We start from the raw sequence: 19,575 nt of genomic DNA on the forward strand, positions 1-19,575 counted from the left end.
TAAGAGGTTGACTCTATCCCTCTGTAAGCTGTTGGCTACCGAAATGCTGCCTTTCCGCCTAGTGGACACACAGGATTTTAGAGACCTTATGTCTGTCGCTGTGCCCCAGTACCAGATGCCTAGTCGCCACTACTTCTCTAAGAAAGGTGTGCCCGCGCTACACCAGCATGTCGCACACAACATCACCGCTTCCTTGAGAAACTCTGTGTGTGAACGGGTGCATTTCACCACCGATACTTGGACCAGTAAGCATGGACAGGGACGTTACATGTCGCTGACTGGGCACTGGGTAACTATGTTGATAGATGGTGAAGGGTCTGCTGCACAAGTCTTGCCGTCCCCACGACTTGTGTGTCAATCCTCTGTCTGTCCAAGTTCCGCCACTGCTTCTGCATCCTCCACCTCATCTGGGTCCTCCACCTCCGCCCCAAGCCTGCCTGGTCAGGCCACCAGCGTTCTCACTGCGCAGAAGGAATCACGCACCCCTCATTACTATGCTGGCAGCAGAGCGCAACGGCATCAGGCGGTCTTTAGCTTGACATGTCTTGGGAATAAGAGTCACACAGCTGAGGAGTTGTGGTCAGCTCTGCGGTCCGAGTTTAATAAATGGTTGTCTCCACTCAACCTGCAGCCTGGTAAGGCCGTGTGCGACAATGCTGCAAACCTGGGTGCGGCCCTTCGCCTGGGCAAGGTGACACACGTGCCTTGTATGGCTCACGTGTTGAACCTTGTTGTCCAGCAATTTTTAACACACTATCCCGGCCTAGATGGCCTTCTGACCAGGGCACGTAAACTGTCTGCAGTGCTCACTTCCGCCGTTCAACCGCCGCAGCTGAGCGACTTGCATCGCTCCAGAAGTCTTTCGGCCTGCCGGTTCATCGCCTGAAATGCGATGTGGCGACACGCTGGAATTCAACTCTCCACATGTTACAGCGACTGTGGCAGCACCGGCGAGCCCTGGTGCAATACGTCATGATGTATAGCTTGGGCCAACGAGATGCAGAAGTGGGGCAGATCACCCTGATGGAGTGATCTCAGATCAAGGACCTATGCACCGTTCTGCACAGTTTCGACATGGCGACGAATATGTTTAGCGCTGACAATGCCATTATCAGCATGACGATTACAGTCATTTACATGCTGGAGCACACGCTAAACACTATTCGGAGTCAGGGGGTGGGACAACAGGAAGGGGAGGAACTACAGGAGGATTCATATGCGCAAGACACAACAACATCACCAAGGTCCAGACGTTCATCATCACCAACGCGGCAGGCATGGGACCATGGGGGACAGGGATCAACAAGGGCGCATGGTAGCAGGCGAGATGTTGAGGAAGGTGCAGGAGGACATGAAGATATGGAGGACGAACTGTCCATGGACATGGAAGACTCAGCGGATGAGGGAGACCTTGGTCAAAATTCAGTTGAAAGAGGTTGGGGGGAGATGTCAGAGGAAGAAAGAACGGTTAGCACCTCTATGCCACAAACACAGCGTGGACTTGGTCCGCATGGCTGCGCAAGACACATGAGTGCCTTCTTGTTGCACTACCTCCAACATGACCCTCGGATTGTCAAAATTAGAAGTGATGATGACTACTGGCTTGCCACACTATTAGATCCCCGGGACAAGTCCAAATTTTGTGACATAATTCCACCCATAGAAAGGGACGCACGTATGCTGGAGTATCAGCATAAGCTGTTACTCGATCTTAGCTCGGCTTTTACACCAAACAACCGTGCAGGTGAAGGGAGTGATTCTCCCAGTTGTAACTTGACAAACATGGGACGGCATCGTCATCTTCAACAGTCTACCCGTACCAGTAGGACCGTATCTGGTGCTGGTAACAGCAATTTTATGGAATATTTTCATAATTTTTTTAGACCCTCCTTTGCAAGGCCACCAGAGACAACAAGTCTGACACATAGTCAACGGATGGAGAGGATGATACAGGAGTATCTCCAAATGAACATCGATGCAATGACTTTGCAAATGGAGCCTTGCTCCTTTTGGGCTTCAAATCTAGAAAAATTGACAGAGCTCTCCAGTTACGCCTTGGAGATTTTGTCGTGTGCAGCTGCCAGCGTTGTCTCTGAACGTGTCTTCTTCAGTGCTGCTGGGTGTGTGCTGACAGATAAGCGCACGCGTCTGTCCAGTGACAATGTGGACACACTGACGTTCATCAAAATGAACAAGTCATGGATCCAGAAGGAATTTACTACCCCTGTGTCATCCTGGGGAGAGTAAATGCTTGTGGATTTGGAATGTGCTTGATGCAAATCAAAACATCCTGTTTGCAACTAGGGCACAAGTGCTGCCACTGATGGGGTGTCTGTGTGCCCAATGTTGGGAAAAAAGGTAGACTCCGCTTGGAGTAACCCTTGCTTGATGTGTTTTTTAAAAATGATACAAGATGAACAGATCTGAAGGCAAGATGAAGGCAACATCATGTCTCCGCCTGCACTTTTCTCACAAACCTGCATTTTTCCAGGGACACCCTACTCAACACCGTCTACAGACAGCAGCCAGATCTCTTTCCCTCAGATGTGGTCAAATAAAAGGCCACTTACTGCGACCCATGACAAAGCTAAGTGGTTGACTCTATCCCTCTGTAAGCTGTTGGCTACCGAAATGCTGCCTTTACGCGTAGTGGACATACACTGCTTCTGCCTCTTCAACCTCGTGTGGGTCCTCTACCTTGGCGCAAACCCTGTGTGGTCAGGCCACCCTTCCTTGCAACTGCGCACAAGGACTACCACACACCTCCTTACTATGCTGGCAGCAGAGCTCAATGCCATCAGGCGGTCAAAGCTTTACTTTGAAATGTATGGGAAATGTGAGTCACACCGCTATTACAGAGAATAGTAGTCAGGCAGGGTCAAAACATTAATTGAGGAACAGGAACAGAATGGGACGGCCAGGAAAGAATCAGAAAACAAGCAGAGTTGAAATGCGTATCAGCCAACAAGGTACATAAACAGCAAGCAGGAAACGTAGTCAGGTAACAAGCACACAAAATCATAAAACTGAACTGGGGGTAAAATTAACCAGAGGTTCATAGCTATGTCTGGCAGTGGTCTGCAGACAGGATGGGCATAAAAAAGGGTGTGGTGTCTTCCCATTGGTTGTAGCTGAATGAAGGTATTTCATCTGTGAGATACCCACCAGCTACATTCAGCCAGAGATTCTGCATCTGTCAAGGTAATGCAGCCCAGTGGGTGAGCATAACCTGCGTCCACCTGCGCCGCTGGCATCGACTACTCTCACATCATCAGCACTATTCATGAAAGGAACACGTTGTCACCTGGCAACCGGAGTACAAATTGACGGAGCGGACTACGTTGGTGACTTAACAGCCGTGTGCGGCAATTATGCAAACCTGGCTGCGGGCCATCCTCAGGGCAATGTGACACACGTGCCTTTTAGGGCTCACGTGTTGAACCGAATTCGCCAGCAATTTTTAAAACACCATCACGGCCTACATGGCCTTGTGCAGTGGGCACGCTCGCTATGTGCTCACTTCCATCGTGCGCACACAGCAGCTCAACAACTTTCATCACTCCGGAAGTCTTAGGGTCTGGCAGTTAAACGCCGTAAATGCGATGTTTCGACACGCAGGAATTGGAATCTGCACATGTTGCAGCGTGTGTGGCAGCACCGCAGAGCCCTGCTGAAATACGGTAAGACATATAGCCTGGGATAACTTGATCCAGAGGTGGTGCAGATCACGCTGCTGGAGTGGTGTCAGATCAAGGACCTATGCACCCTGCTACACAGTTTTGAAATGTCGACGAAGATGTTTAGCACTGGCAATGTCATTCTCAGCGTGACAATTCTGGTCATCTACATGATGGAGCACACTGTAATTATTATTCTGAGTCAGGTGTTGGGACAAGAGGAAGGGGAGGAAGTACAGGAGGAGTCATATGCGGAAGGGATAACAAGATCTACGAGGTCCAGATGGTCAGCGGCACCTATGCGGCATTCATGGTGAGGGAGAGGGATTAACAAGGGCGCATAGTATCAGCAAAAAGTGTTGATGAAAGTGCAGGAGCCCATGAAGAAATGGAGGACGAACTGGCGATGGGCATGGAAGACTCAGCAGATGAGTGAGAGCTTGCTCACATTTCGGTTGTGCGAGGTTGTGGGTAGAGGGCAGAGGAAGGATGCACGATTCTCACCTCTCTGCCACCAACACACCAAGGACTTGGTCCTCCTGGATGCACAAGACACATGAGCGCCTTCTTGCTGCACTACCTACATGACCCTCGGATTGTATGAATTTGAACTAATCCTGAATACTGGGTTGCCACACTGTTAGATCCCCGGTACAAGACAAAATTTGGCGAACTAATTCCTGCCATAGAAATAGACGCACGTATACAGGAGTATCTGCAGAATGTGGTACGCAATCTTAGATCTACTTGTCCACTAAACACCAGTGCTGCACAGAGTGAATCTCAACGCTTTGTCATGGATAGGAGGAAATGGTCTTTTACTTGTCCACATCGGAGGGACCGAGGGATGGCTGCTGTGCTGAGATGGCGTTGAGTACGGTGTCCCTGCACAGTTGCACTTTTGGTCATATCCCAAAATGAGTTGAAAAAGGACAGATGCTGTTGGAAAGGGGAACAGGTGTGTTGGAAAGGGGAAAAAAGTTTTGGTCCGTGGATTTGGTGGTTAAGCAACTGTAACATTTGCTGAAGAAACAACATCTGTTACAGTGGGACTGGCAGATTTGGATAAAGTGGTATATAATCTGTGACCGCTATATAACGAAAATTAATAAGAAAAGAAAGAGAAAGGTATATATCCCCATCAGCAGTCAGTGTCCACCGTGCTCCCAGTTGGAAAAGGAGAGGTTGGCAACTTGAAGGTTTGGTGGAGGATACAGAGCTGTGTGGCTATGAAACTAATAGTAGCCTGAACTGAGTTAGACGCCATTCGGATCTGGAGACTGTGAGCCCTGTTAGCGTCACAGGGTCCACATGCCCACCCAGCCCAGGAACTCCCTGTTAACAACACAGGGGCCATTGAGTACGCTGACCGTGTGCGTAGGGGCCACACCTGTGGACAGCAGGCGCATCAGCAGCAGCAGGCCTGTTAATGCCACTGGGCTGCACAAGCAGGACTGTTAGGACAGGAGCTGGTCTTAACCGTTCTGCGTTACCAACTGTGGTGGTGGCCTGCATCCACCACCCGATCCCTGCCTACCTCTGGCCTAAAGCCGCAATGGGTTCAACACATGGAGGTGTGCTCTTTCGGAGCATAATAGAAGACTGCGCACCTCCTTGTTGGCTCCAGCCCCTTTTATAACCTGGGTCCGCCCCAAACCAGGGTGAACCACAATGCACCTCCTGGAGACAAAAGTAGAATGACACGTCATGAGTGGCATAACTAGCGTCCTATTTGGAAACGCAACTTCAATGATGACCTCATGGCTGCCATGACCCAAACACCTCACCAGTCATCGTCTGAGCATCAATAATGCGGTGACAAGTCATAGGTGTGGGCCTCTGCAAGCCATTTGGGAGGACACCTGATGCCCTGTGGTCTATATGGGACCCCCACATCAGGGCCAGGGCCAAAGAGTTCATTACCGGACCTAGTCTCTGATGCAGGAAGTGCCTGAGCATGCTCAGTAGCATGAAATACAGTCTCTGAAAAAAGACTATCAGCTTTAGCATGGTGTCTATGCCCAAAACAGGACTTAGACCCGGCACGGAATGCAAGCACCTGTGCAAAGAGGCTTTTCACACTTAGTGTGGGAGCATGCGCTGTATCCCGAAATGAAAACTTAGCGTCAGGAATGGCACAGTCAGGCTGAGCATACTCACTAGGCGAAACACTGTAATTATGCTGCAGCTGGGGTACATCGGCACACGCATGCGCACTAGCTGCCTCTCCACACTTAGACGTGGAGGGGAAATTTGTCTTGGAGATGCTGTCTATGAACAGAAGGAAAAGCTAAAGGAAGCCTGACTTTCTATCCCTCCGAATTATGAAATGCAGCAATGAATTCCATGAGTTTGCTATAACATTAGCGTAGCAAAATGTGCATGAGGGTGTGATGTAGAGGTGCTAGAAATAGCTTGTCACCAGTGGGGCACTAATGGAATACAACAGCCAGTTCTATGATGCCACAAAATGGCAGTATTTTGTGCTATCATTATAGCTTATTAAAAACAGAGCACGAGGTTGTCATGCAGAGGTGCTGCACATAGATTTGCAGTAGTGTGAATTGACAAAAGTACAATAGCCACGTTTAGGATACAACTAGGTACAGTGAGTGTTTGCTAGTAAAATTGCTTAGTTTAAAAAAGTTGTAGTGTGCAATGCAGGCAGACGTGCTATGCAAATGTCTTTGCACTAGTGGGACTATAGCAAAGTCCAATAGCCACGTATAGGATGCCACTAGGTACACTGAGTGTGTGCTAGTATAATGGCTTCGTTATAATTAGTTGGAGTGTGCAACGCAGGCAGATGCGCTCTGCAAATGTCTTGGCACTAGTGGGACTATAGCAAAGTCCAATAGCCACGTATAGGATGCCACTAGGTACACTGTGTGTTTGCTAGTATAATGGATGAGTTTAAAAAAGTTTGAGTGTGCAATGCAGGCAGACGTGCTGCAAATAACGTTCCAATACTGTGAATTGACAAAAGTACAATAGCCACGTTTAGGATACAACTAGGTACAGTGAGTGTTTGCTAGTATAATGGCTGAGTTTAAAAAAGTTAGAGTGTGCAATGCAGGCAGACGTGCTGCAAATAACGTTCCAATACTGTGAATTGACAAAAGTACAATAGCCACGTTTAGGATGCCACTAGGTACAGTGAGTGTTTGCTAGTATAATGGCTGAGTTTAAAAAAGTTAGAGTGTGCAATGCAGGCAGAAGTGCTGCAAATAACGTTCCAATACTGTGAATTGACAAATGTACAATAGCCACGTTTAGGATGCCACTAGGTACACTGACTGTTTGCTAGTATAATGGCTGAGTTTAAAAAAGTTAGAGTGTGCAATGCAGGCAGACGTGCTGCAAATAACGTTCCAATACTGTGAATTGACAAAAGTACAATAGCCACGTATAGGATGCCACTAGGTACACTGACTGTTTGCTAGTATAATGGCTGAGTTTAAAAAAGTTAGAGTGTGCAATGCAGGCAGACGTGCTGCAAATAACGTTCCAATACTGTGAATTGACAAAAGTACAATAGCCACGTTTAGGATGCCACTAGGTACACTGACTGTTTGCTAGTATAATGGCTGAGTTTAAAAAAGTTAGAGTGTGCAATGCAGGCAGACGTGCTGCAAATAACGTTCCAATACTGTGAATTGACAAAAGTACAATAGCCACGTTTAGGATACAACTAGGTACAGTGAGTGTTTGCTAGTATAATGGCTGAGTTTAAAAAAGTTAGAGTGTGCAATGCAGGCAGACGTGCTGCAAATAACGTTCCAATACTGTGAATTGACAAAAGTACAATAGCCACGTTTAGGATGCCACTAGGTACAGTGAGTGTTTGCTAGTATAATGGCTGAGTTTAAAAAAGTTAGAGTGTGCAATGCAGGCAGACGTGCTGCAAATAACGTTCCAATACTGTGAATTGACAAAAGTACAATAGCCACGTTTAGGATGCCACTAGGTACACTGACTGTTTGCTAGTATAATGGCTGAGTTTAAAAAAGTTAGAGTGTGCAATGCAGGCAGACGTGCTGCAAATAACGTTCCAATACTGTGAATTGACAAAAGTACAATAGCCACGTTTAGGATGCCACTAGGTACACTGACTGTTTGCTAGTATAATGGCTGAGTTTAAAAAACTTGGAGTGTGCAATGCAGGCAGATGTGCTCTGCAAATGTCTTGGCACTAGTGGGACTATAGCAAAGTCCAATAGCCACGTATAGGATGCCACTAGGTACACTGAGTGTGTGCTAGTATAATGGCTTCGTTATAATTAGTTGGAGTGTGCAACGCAGGCAGATGCGCTCTGCAAATGTCTTGGCACTAGTGGGACTATAGCAAAGTCCAATAGCCACGTATAGGATGCCACTAGGTACACTGAGTGTTTGCTAGTATAATGGCTTCGTTATAATTAGTTGGAGTGTGCAACGCAGGCAGATGCGCTCTGCAAATGTCTTGGCCCTAGTGGGACTATAGCAAAGTCCAATAGCCACGTATAGGATGCCACTAGGTACACTGAGTGTTTGCTAGTATAATGGCTTAGTTATAATGAGTTGGAGTGTGCAACGCAGGCAGATGCGCTCTGCAAATGTCTTGGCACTAGTGGGACTATAGCAAAGTCCAATAGCCACGTATAGGATGCCACTAGGTACACTGAGTGTTTGCTAGTATAATGGCTTAGTTATAATGAGTTGGAGTGTGCAACGCAGGCAGATGCGCTCTGCAAATGTCTTGGCACTAGTGGGACTATAGCAAAGTCCAATAGCCACGTATAGGATGCCACTAGGTACACTGAGTGTTTGCTAGTATAATGGCTTCGTTATAATTTGTTGGAGTGTGCAACGCAGGCAGATGCGCTCTGCAAATGTCTTGGCACTAGTGGGACTATAGCAAAGTCCAATAGCCACGTATAGGATGCCACTAGGTACACTGAGTGTTTGCTAGTATAATGGCTTCGTTATAATTAGTTGGAGTGTGCAACGCAGGCAGATGCGCTCTGCAAATGTCTTGGCACTAGTGGGACTATAGCAAAGTCCAATAGCCACGTATAGGATGCCACTAGGTACACTGAGTGTTTGCTAGTATAATGGCTTCGTTATAATTTGTTGGAGTGTGCAACGCAGGCAGATGCGCTCTGCAAATGTCTTGGCACTAGTGGGACTATAGCAAAGTCCAATAGCCACGTATAGGATGCCACTAGGTACACTGAGTGTTTGCTAGTATAATGGCTTTGTTATAATTAGTTGGAGTGTGCAACGCAGGCAGATGCGCTCTGCAAATGTCTTGGCACTAGTGGGACTATAGCAAAGTCCAATAGCCACGTATGGGATGCCACTAGGTACACTGAGTGTTTGCTAGTATAATGGCTTCGTTATAATTAGTTGGAGTGTGCAACGCAGGCAGATGCGCTCTGCAAATGTCTTGGCCCTAGTGGGACTATAGCAAAGTCCAATAGCCACGTATAGGATGCCACTAGGTACACTGAGTGTTTGCTAGTATAATGGCTTAGTTATAATGAGTTGGAGTGTGCAACGCAGGCAGATGCGCTCTGCAAATGTCTTGGCACTAGTGGGACTATAGCAAAGTCCAATAGCCACGTATAGGATGCCACTAGGTACACTGAGTGTTTGCTAGTATAATGGCTTAGTTATAATGAGTTGGAGTGTGCAACGCAGGCAGATGCGCTCTGCAAATGTCTTGGCACTAGTGGGACTATAGCAAAGTCCAATAGCCACGTATAGGATGCCACTAGGTACACTGAGTGTTTGCTAGTATAATCGCTTCGTTATAATTTGTTGGAGTGTGCAACGCAGGCAGATGCGCTCTGCAAATGTCTTGGCACTAGTGGGACTATAGCAAAGTCCAATAGCCACGTATAGGATGCCACTAGGTACACTGAGTGTTTGCTAGTATAATGGCTTCGTTATAATTAGTTGGAGTGTGCAACGCAGGCAGATGCGCTCTGCAAATGTCTTGGCACTAGTGGGACTATAGCAAAGTCCAATAGCCACGTATAGGATGCCACTAGGTACACTGAGTGTTTGCTAGTATAATGGCTTCGTTATAATTTGTTGGAGTGTGCAACGCAGGCAGATGCGCTCTGCAAATGTCTTGGCACTAGTGGGACTATAGCAAAGTCCAATAGCCACGTATAGGATGCCACTAGGTACACTGAGTGTTTGCTAGTATAATGGCTTTGTTATAATTAGTTGGAGTGTGCAACGCAGGCAGATGCGCTCTGCAAATGTCTTGGCACTAGTGGGACTATAGCAAAGTCCAATAGCCACGTATAGGATGCCACTAGGTACACTGAGTGTTTGCTAGTATAATGGCTTTGTTATAATTAGTTGGAGTGTGCAATGCAGGCAGATGTGCTCTGCTAATGTCTTTGCACTAGTGGGACTATAGCAAAGTCCAATAGCCACGTATAGGATGCAACTAGGTACACTGAGTGTTTGCTAGTATAATGGCTTCGTTATAATTAGTTGGAGTGTGCAATGCAGGCAGATGTGCTCTGCAAATGTCTTTGCACTAGTGGGACTATAGCAAAGTCCAATAGCCACGTATAGGATGCCACTAGGTACACTGAGTGTGTGCTAGTATAATGGCTTCGTTATAATTAGTTGGAGTGTGCAACGCAGGCAGATGCGCTCTGCAAATGTCTTGGCACTAGTGGGACTATAGCAAAGTCCAATAGCCACGTATAGGATGCCACTAGGTACACTGAGTGTTTGCTAGTATAATGGCTTCGTTATAATTTGTTGGAGTGTGCAACGCAGGCAGATGCGCTCTGCAAATGTCTTGGCACAAGTGGGACTATAGCAAAGTCCAATAGCCACGTATAGGATGCCACTAGGTACACTGAGTGTTTGCTAGTATAATGGCTTCGTTATAATTAGTTGGAGTGTGCAACGCAGGCAGATGCGCTCTGCAAATGTCTTGGCCCTAGTGGGACTATAGCAAAGTCCAATAGCCACGTATAGGATGCCACTAGGTACACTGTGTGTTTGCTAGTATAATGGCTGAGTTTAAAAAACTTGGAGTGTGCAATGCAGGCAGATGTGCTCTGCTAATGTCTTTGCACTAGTGGGACTATAGCAAAGTCCAATAGCCACGTATAGGATGCCACTAGGTACACTGAGTGTGTGCTAGTATAATGGCTTAGTTATAATTCGTTGGAGTGTGCAACGCAGGCAGACGTGCTGCAAATGTCTTGGCACTAGTGGGACTATAGCAAAGTCCAATAGCCACGTATAGGATGCCACTAGGTACACTGAGTGTTTGCTAGTATAATGGCTTCGTTATAATTTGTTGGAGTGTGCAACGCAGGCAGATGCGCTCTGCAAATGTCTTGGCCCTAGTGGGACTATAGCAAAGTCCAATAGCCACGTATAGGATGCCACTAGGTACACTGAGTGTTTGCTAGTATAATGGCTGAGTTTAAAAAACTTGGAGTGTGCAATGCAGGCAGATGTGCTCTGCTAATGTCTTTGCACTAGTGGGACTATAGCAAAGTCCAATAGCCACGTATAGGATGCCACTAGGTACACTGAGTGTTTGCTAGTAAAATTGCTTAGTTTAAAAAACTTGTAGTGTGCAATGCAGGCAGATGTGCTCTGCTAATGTCTTTGCACTAGTGGGACTATAGCAAAGTCCAATAGCCACAGATAGGATGCCACTAGGTACACTGAGTGTTTGCTAGTATAATGGCTTACTTAGAATGAGTTGGAGTGTGCAGAGGACAAGAGGGTACAGTGGCAGGATTGTGGTGCTCTGGGTAGAGGAATGGAAGCCTGCCTTTCTATTCCCTCCTAATGGTGAAATGCAGGGAGGAAATCCCTGACCTGGGCTACACAGACGCTGTTGCTGTTTGCAGGACCTGTCACCTATGGCTCTCTGACCCTGCCGGTACGAGCCCTTAAAAGGACTGCTAGAATGTGCTCTCCCTAAGCTGTCTAACGCTGTGTATGCAGCGCATACAGCTGTATCGGCGATAGGACAAAGGACGGAACTGCGACAGTGATGTCTGACACCAAAGACGCAGAAGGCAGATAATGGCGATCGTGAAGAAAATGTCCGGTTTTATAATGCAGGGACATGTGACATGCAGATCCTATCACACATGCCGTTGCTTCTCTGCCTCAAAGTCCACTTTGGTGTGTGTGTGTCTGTGATTGGCTGACATGCTGGCCCGCCCCACAAGACGCGCGCGCTTAGGGAAGGAAGACAAGAAAAAAAAAAAAAAAAATGGCGATCGCCATTATAGAAACAGCAGTGATCTGAAGGCGCTGTTCACGCACACTATACACTGAAATGTGATAATAGTTTGATTCACAGAGTGACTTACACTATTACAGCAGAAACCAAGCTAAGATTTAGCTGTTTTTTGGCTGCTAGAACCGTTCTCGAACGTTTCTAGAACTATCGAGCTTTTGCAAAAAGCTCGAGTTCTAGTTCGATCTAGAACATGCCCCAAAATCACTCGAGCCTAGAACTGGAGAACCACGAACCACGAACCGCGCTCAACTCTACTCACAAGGTCCACAGCAGCAGAGTCCATGTCGTAACGGTTGCTACCAAAGCTGCAATGCCCTGCTCATGAGGTAAGGGCATGCCTAATCAGGAGAACTATTCTACATTTCCAAATATTGGTATTTGCTGATATTATTGCTATTCCACCTACTATATATTGGGGATAAGATCTTGGAGATGGAATACGGTTTTAAGTCCAGTTATCCAGCTGAATGAATACTAAACAACAGAGCTCGCTATTTAGACATGTTTTCTTGTGGTGTATAACAAACTCTCATGTTTGGTAGTCATTCAGCAGGGCAACTATAAAATCAAATACCTCCATTTGGAAATGTAGTATAGCTCTCCTGATTAACTATGTTCCTTACCTCATGAGCAGGGCATTGCAGTAGCTTACATATGCATGGTTACCACCACTCACTGTGTCTGAACACAGGAAGCTGAGCTGACAGCCGCTCTGTGCATGCGGCAGCGTGTATTGTGAAGGAGGGGGCCTCGGGGGATCAACGCTGCACAGGTACTGTAGGACACCGGGGAACACCGGTGGTGTTATAGGGGGTGACCTGGCAGGGCCTGGGAAGGAGTTTTCTGTCGCATGTGTCATGGCACAATCAACAGAAATCAGAGGAGTAGGGTGAATGCGGCCGGCGCGCTGCTGTGCGCGCGGCCATCATGGATTTCCGGGAGAGGGTCAGGGTGGGGCACTTTGGTGACACCAGGGGACCGCGGAGTAGATTTATCTCCCATCTGACATGTTTGTTCATGCCAGATGGGAGATAAATAACTTTTTACCGGCGCTGTCATTTACTGTAACGTGATCATCGGTATACGGTGTATACCGGTGATCACGTGAGCGGGGATCGGAAAACCCAGCCTGAATCATGATCTCCAGGGTCTCATTTACCCCTGAAACCCCGGAGATTTTCTGACACTGGGGGGCGCTATTCACTTATTTCTGCCTGCTGTTTATAAACGGCAGATGAGAATAAGGCTACATTCACACGACCGATCCGTTTTTGCGGTCCGCAAAAAACTGTCTGTTTTTTTCACTGGTGCATCCGTGTGGCATCCTTTTCCGTTCCGTATACGGTCCATATGTCATCTGTTTGTCATCCGTGTGCCTTCGGTTTTTTTTTGCGTACTGCAAAAAAACTGAAGGAGGGAAAATGCATAAATTTACCCAGGATCCATAGCTTCAACCTACATGAGGCGGTCACATGTTCACTCCAGTGTCATTTTCTACTGTTTTCACAGTGTAGAGCGCTCTGGTGATTTTCTTGTGCTTGTACACTTCATATCAGTCTTTTCTGTCATTATAATGGCAGAAAGACACATCATGTCCCACTCTCCTGCATTTTGTAATTTTGCGCCCTTTGGTGCCTTTCATGTGGCACTAAGGGTGCTTAGCCTTGTATTTGGCAAAAAATAAATAAATTTAAAAAAAAAATGACGTAGGGTTCCCCCTATTTTTGATAGCCAGCTAGGGTAAAGCAGATGGCTGCAGCCTGCAGACCAAAGCTGGCAACTTTACCTTGGCTGGTAATCCAAAATTGAGGGCACCCCACACTGTTATTTTAAATTAGAGAAATAATTTAAAAAAAAACAACACGTGGGGGTCCCCCCAAATTTGGATCACCAGCCAAGGTAAAGCTGACAGCTGGGGTCTGATATTCTCAGACTAGAGAGGTCCATGGTTATTGGACACTCCCCAGCCTAAAAATAGCAGGCCACAGCTGCCCCAGAAGTGGCACATCCATTAGATGCGCCAATCCTGGTGCTTCGCCCCAGCTCATCCCGTGCCCTGGTGCGGTGGAAAACGGGGTAATATATGGGGTTAATACCAGATGTGTAATGTCACCTGGCATCAAGCCCTGCGGTTAGTGATGTCAGTAATAAAAAAAAATAGACGACAAACACATTTTTATTTGAAAAAACACTTCCAAAACATTCCCTCTTTCACCAATTTATTAGAAAGAAAAACAAATTCAGGTCTGGTGTAATCCAAGGGGTTCCCATGACTATCCATACCATAGTCACTGTCCCAGTCAATTAAGAACAGAATGTTCCATATTGTCTGGGAGAGCAATGCAGTGACCTGAGCTAACATCAATAGGTCAGCCCAGGTCACTGCAGGGCATGACAAGTGCTGCTGTCAGGAGCGAGGTACGTTACCTGCGGTGATGATCTCCTGCACTGGTGATAGCAGAGCTGTCAATAACCGCCGCCTTCACAGCCAAATATCGCGGGAGCCCGTGACGTCTCCACTAGTCACAGTCTTGGGTCGGCAGTGAGAGGAGGAGATATGACAAGCTTCGGCCATGGAGGACAGTGACAGCGCTGAGGTCGGGAGGGCGGGACTTACCACAGGTAAGCCGAGCAGGGAAATGTGTGCGGAGTGCGAGGTGGGTGGAGCCAAGCGGGGTAATGTGTGCAGAGTGCGAGGTGGGTGGAGCAAAGCGGGTTAATGTGTGTGGAGTACGAGGTGGGTGGAGCCAAGTGGGGTAATGTGTGCGGAGTGCGAGGTGGGTGGAGCCAAGCAAGGTAATGTGTGCGGGCAGTGGAGTGCAAGGTGGGTGGAGCCGAGCGTGGTGATATGTGCAGAGTGTGAGGTGGGTCGAGCCAAGCGGGGTAATGTGTGTGGAGTGCGAGGTGGGTGTAGCCAAGTGGGGTAATGTGTGCGGAGTGTGAGGTGGGTGGAGCCGAGCGGGGCCATGTGTGTGGAGTGCGAGGTGGGTGAAGCCAAGCGGGGTAATATGTGCGGAGTGCGAGGTGAGTGGAGCCGAGCAGGGTAATGTGTGCGTAGCCGAGTGGGGCCATGTATGTGGAGTGCAAGGTGGGTGGAGCCAAGTGAGGTAATGTGTGCGGAGTGTGAGGTGGGTGGAGCCAAGCAGTGTAATGTGTGCGGAGTGCGAGGTGGGTGGAGCCAAGCGGGGTAATGTGTGCGGAGTGTGAGTTGGTGGAGCCGATCTGGGCTATGTGTGTGGAGTGCGAGGTGGGTGTAGCCAAGCGGGGAAATGTCTGCCGAGTTCGAGGTGGGTGGAGCCAAGCAGGGTAATATGTGCGGAGTGCGAGGTGGGTGGAGCCAAGCGGGGTAATGTGTGTGGAGTGCGAGGTGGTGATGCCGATCTGGGCTATGTGTGCAGAGTGCGAGGTGGGTGGAGCTTAGCGGGGTAATATGTGCGGAGTGCGAGGTGGGTGGAGCCGAGCAGGGTTTATGTGTGCGGAGTGCGAGGTGGGTGGAGCCTAGTGGGGCCATGTGTGCAGGCGGCGGAGTGCAAAGTGTGTGGAGCCTAGCGGGGCCATGTGTGCAGGCGGCGGAGTGCGAGGTGAGTGGAGCCTAGCGGGGCCATGTGGCACTGAGGACGTCAGTGCCGGGGACTGCATGGCTGGGGACAGGTGAGTGTGAGTGTGTGTGTGTGTACATGCCAAGTGCAGGAGGGGGTGGAGCCGAGCGGGGAAGTGTCGGCTCCCTGCACACGTAACTAGGGTAAATATCAGGTTACCAAGCAAAGCGCTTTGCTTGAATACCCGATATTTACATTGGTTACCAGCTTACCGCAGGCTGCCAGCAATGGCTCCCTGGACACTGTAGCTGTAAAAAGCCCTGCTTTTGGTGATCGAACTGTTCTCGAACGTAACTCGAACTGTCGAGCTTTTAGCAAAAAGATCGAGTTCGAGTTCGATCTCGAGCACCCCCCAAAATCACTCGAACATGAAATTGGCGAACCTCGAACCTCGAACATCGCTCATCTCTACTAATTATAAAATCTTAGTTGCTAGAAGCAAAAGATTCGGCGTCCCAAGAAAAGGACATTGCTAGATAATAGGTTATTAACAAGATAAGTTATCTTTTAAGGTGCAAAAGTATAGACCAATCTTAGCCTGATATCTATATAAATTTGGTTGGAGCCCATTTTTCTGGCCAGTTTAGACAAATACGAACAGCACATACCCTGTATACAGTGGGTACTCCATAATGTGTCAAAAGGGGCGTCATGTGATTGTTCTACTGGCTTGTTGAATAAATTTAATACAGCATATCTATGCTTATTTTGTTTTAAGAGATGAAAAGGTACATTTATTTTTTTAGGAAGTAATTTCTCGTTTATTTATGTGAGTTAACACATGACATATTTTGTTTGTCGAGTGAATCTATTAGATTTCGAGTACCTACTTGTCCAAAAATAAAGGGCTTGAGTGGTTTATCTTCTTGAAATAATAATGTCACGTTGCCTAGTTTTGTAAAATGGCACATCAGTAAAATATAATTAATTTTTGGTCAGATATACATTTACTAATGTTGGTATTTCCATATCCCCAACAATGGATTTCTCAAATATACATATGGAAAAGTGAAGTTATTAAATCTAATGTAGCTCCGATTATGTTTAATTATGCAGTCTAGAAATGATTTCTGCCAGATAGCAGGTGACTCTTTTGTAACATAGGTCTTAAGTAGTCGCTTGCCATTTTCCTATCACTGATCGCAGATGTCTGTTGTCTGTCAACTAATTACCAACATCATTATTTTAATTATTGCCGCTCTCAACATCATATCTAATTGATTTGAAGGCATCACTTGTGGACTTCAAATCATAATCTCAGTTGTTTCTTATTAGGACAGTGATTATCTTAGATTTTTTATCTATTTTTTGTAGACACACCACTTTGTATTTATTTCTAATAATATCCTATCATGAAAAGAAATGGGGCGTACATTTCATTAAAACAAAATTGAATTGTGTGTAATCATGGACATATTAAGAATTTGATTTGACTATATTGCCTATTATTTTATATATGAAACCACATATGACCTTACTTTTATTTAGGCCTTCAGATTTCTGTGTTTGCTGATGTACACAAAAGAGTAATGGACAGAGGGTCATCTGTGTTTTTGATCTGAGTTTCCTCCGTGTTTGGTCAACATGTCAAGTTTTGCCTTCAGTGTTTCAGAAGTGTTTTTCCGCTACTGAAAATGTATTATCTAGGAGCCAGGGATTGGACAGGTTGAATATATAGCATTTTCTGAGCTAGGAAGAGCCACAAACCTTCCAGGATTTACGGAAATAGTAATGTTAAAAAAACACTCTCATCAAAGTTATTATCCTCTTAATATATTGCAATCATCATAAAATATAGCACTGTTTATTTAAAATTGCTCATTTTGCCTATCTACCCAGTTAATGCTTCTCTTTTTCATTATGTATATGACATCACATGATTAAAAAAACTACCTGAATCCTTCTAAGCTCCAGAAACAAAAAGTTCCTTTCTCATGCATGAGTCATCAGTAGAACTATATAGTTTTTTCAAAGACATAGAATTGTAGCTTTAATGGTGACTCATGTAGGGAATAGAGACCTTCTGTTTCTACACAGAGCTTAAAAGGATTCAGCTAGTCTGTTTTAAATTCTTAAGGACTGGGAGATTTTTCTGCAGTTATTTGAAGACCCATAACTGTACTTTTGAATAACAACATCCATTTTATCATATGATGTAATGGAGAGCAGGAAAAACATTCCAAGTGTTGCAAAACAGCAAAAAAAAGTGCACTTCTGTTAATTTTCTTTTTTTATTTATTTGCACAGTGCACTTTACTGTATACTTTGGAGTATGATTCACCTTGTTAGTATTTTTACACCGATAACAAGCATCCATTGATGTTGTTTTATTTAAGTGGTGGTAAAAAAAATCAGAAATGGTTAAAAAAAAATAAAAATGTTGCTTTTGTCATGACGTTTTAAGAGACATAACACTTTGAATTTTTGGTAAATGGAGCTGTGTGATGAATTATTTTTTCCGCCATGAGCTGATGTTTTTATTGGTATTTTTTGGGGTAGATACAATGTTTTGAATATTACAATGTGACTGTCAGATAGAAGAGGCAAAGTGTTCCTACACTGTGCCTGATGCTAATGGACCCTAGGCTTATCCATTTCCCTAGGCTTATCTCTAATGGGGGAGATCCCTGGATCTCGTACCTTGCTATACTCCTAAATAAAGCTAATATGACATAAGGGACAGGAGTGTAAAGGAAATCACAGACAGGAAAAACAGAAGCATGGTCACATTGAACTCTCTCAGAAATTAACACTAAGAAACAAAAGAGAAAAGCCAGTGAGGCAAGGCAGCAACATGAACACACCTAAAATAAGAAAAGGTTTACATCAAAACTGCTCACAATTTTAAACTCAACCTCCAATAAGCCTGATAAATCCACCTCTCCAGGATTGAATAAACAAGCTATAGCTGGCATTACAAGAACAGTCCAGCCAGCATATATAGGAATATAGAATTCCACCATCTGCCTGGAGGGATTCGGGTTTGGCGTGCAAACATGCATCAAAGGCAGGAAGACAACTTAGAATTTAGTATGTCATAAGTCATTAAGGGATTAATCATGCGGTGACATAGACCTAATTAAAAACAGAAGAAATAAATGGGTAGTAGGGCAAAATGAGCATTGGTAAGTACACAGTGCTATATAATATGATTATTGCAATATATTAAGATAACAATTTTAATGGCAATGCTTCTTTAAGAATGGAATTAAATCGGGTTTTCCAGTGAACACATTTTATCCACAGGATAGGTGATATCTTGCTGATCAGTGGATATCCCTCTGCTGAAGCTCACACAATAAAAATTTGGGGAATCTAGAAACTTTTATCTCCATTACTATATGAAACAGTAGGTCGGATACCCTACCGATGCTCTGTTCATTCTCTATGGAGCTGTCGAAAAAAGAAAAGTGCAGTGTTCGACAGCCTTCTAAGGAATAAGCAGTGATGGAACCTGTGCAAGGCCACTCCATTCTGTCAGGGATCACAGTTCCCCATTATGCAGGTCACAGCAGTTGGACCCCCACTGATTAACAAATTATCACTTATCCTGTGGATTGGTGATAACTTGGTTTTACTAGACAACCACATAAAGAAAAGATGCTGGTTGTTTGATAGCAAATTATGTTTCTTAACAGCTTAGAGGTTGTCTAGGATTGGCCAAAATTGGTGCATATTCATTGTTTTAAAAAAGCAAAATAAGCATTACTTTTCTGTTTAAGCCCCTACCACCCTAGCACCTAATCTCCGCTAAACTTTGTTTACAGTGTTGAAATGTTAAATGTACAATACTTGACTGATTTGTGAATGGCTGCGGCAGTCACATGTTTTAGACAGAATGACACCATTGGTGCGGCTGTGGCTTCAGAATTTAAGTAATTTTTGAAAATTACTTGGATAATTTTTGGACAAACCACAATCCATACACCTTTTGAAAAACATTGAGGCAAGTACAAGATGTTAACTTTATTTACACTTCCTATTCTTCTACGGAGTCTCATATTGGTATTTAGAT

The 19,575-nt window shown here is 45.6% G+C and overlaps 1 protein-coding gene across 2 annotated transcripts in view; it reads left to right on the forward strand.

Annotated features, from left to right (window-relative positions):
* TOX3 (TOX high mobility group box family member 3) overlaps positions 1 to 19,575 on the forward strand; it is a 219,666-nt gene that overhangs the window by 134,023 nt on the left and 66,068 nt on the right. The gene's annotated exons all lie outside the window — the stretch shown is intronic.

This window comes from Anomaloglossus baeobatrachus, chromosome 10 (genome assembly GCF_048569485.1).
Source record: "Anomaloglossus baeobatrachus isolate aAnoBae1 chromosome 10, aAnoBae1.hap1, whole genome shotgun sequence".
Lineage (NCBI taxonomy): Eukaryota > Metazoa > Chordata > Amphibia > Anura > Aromobatidae > Anomaloglossus > Anomaloglossus baeobatrachus.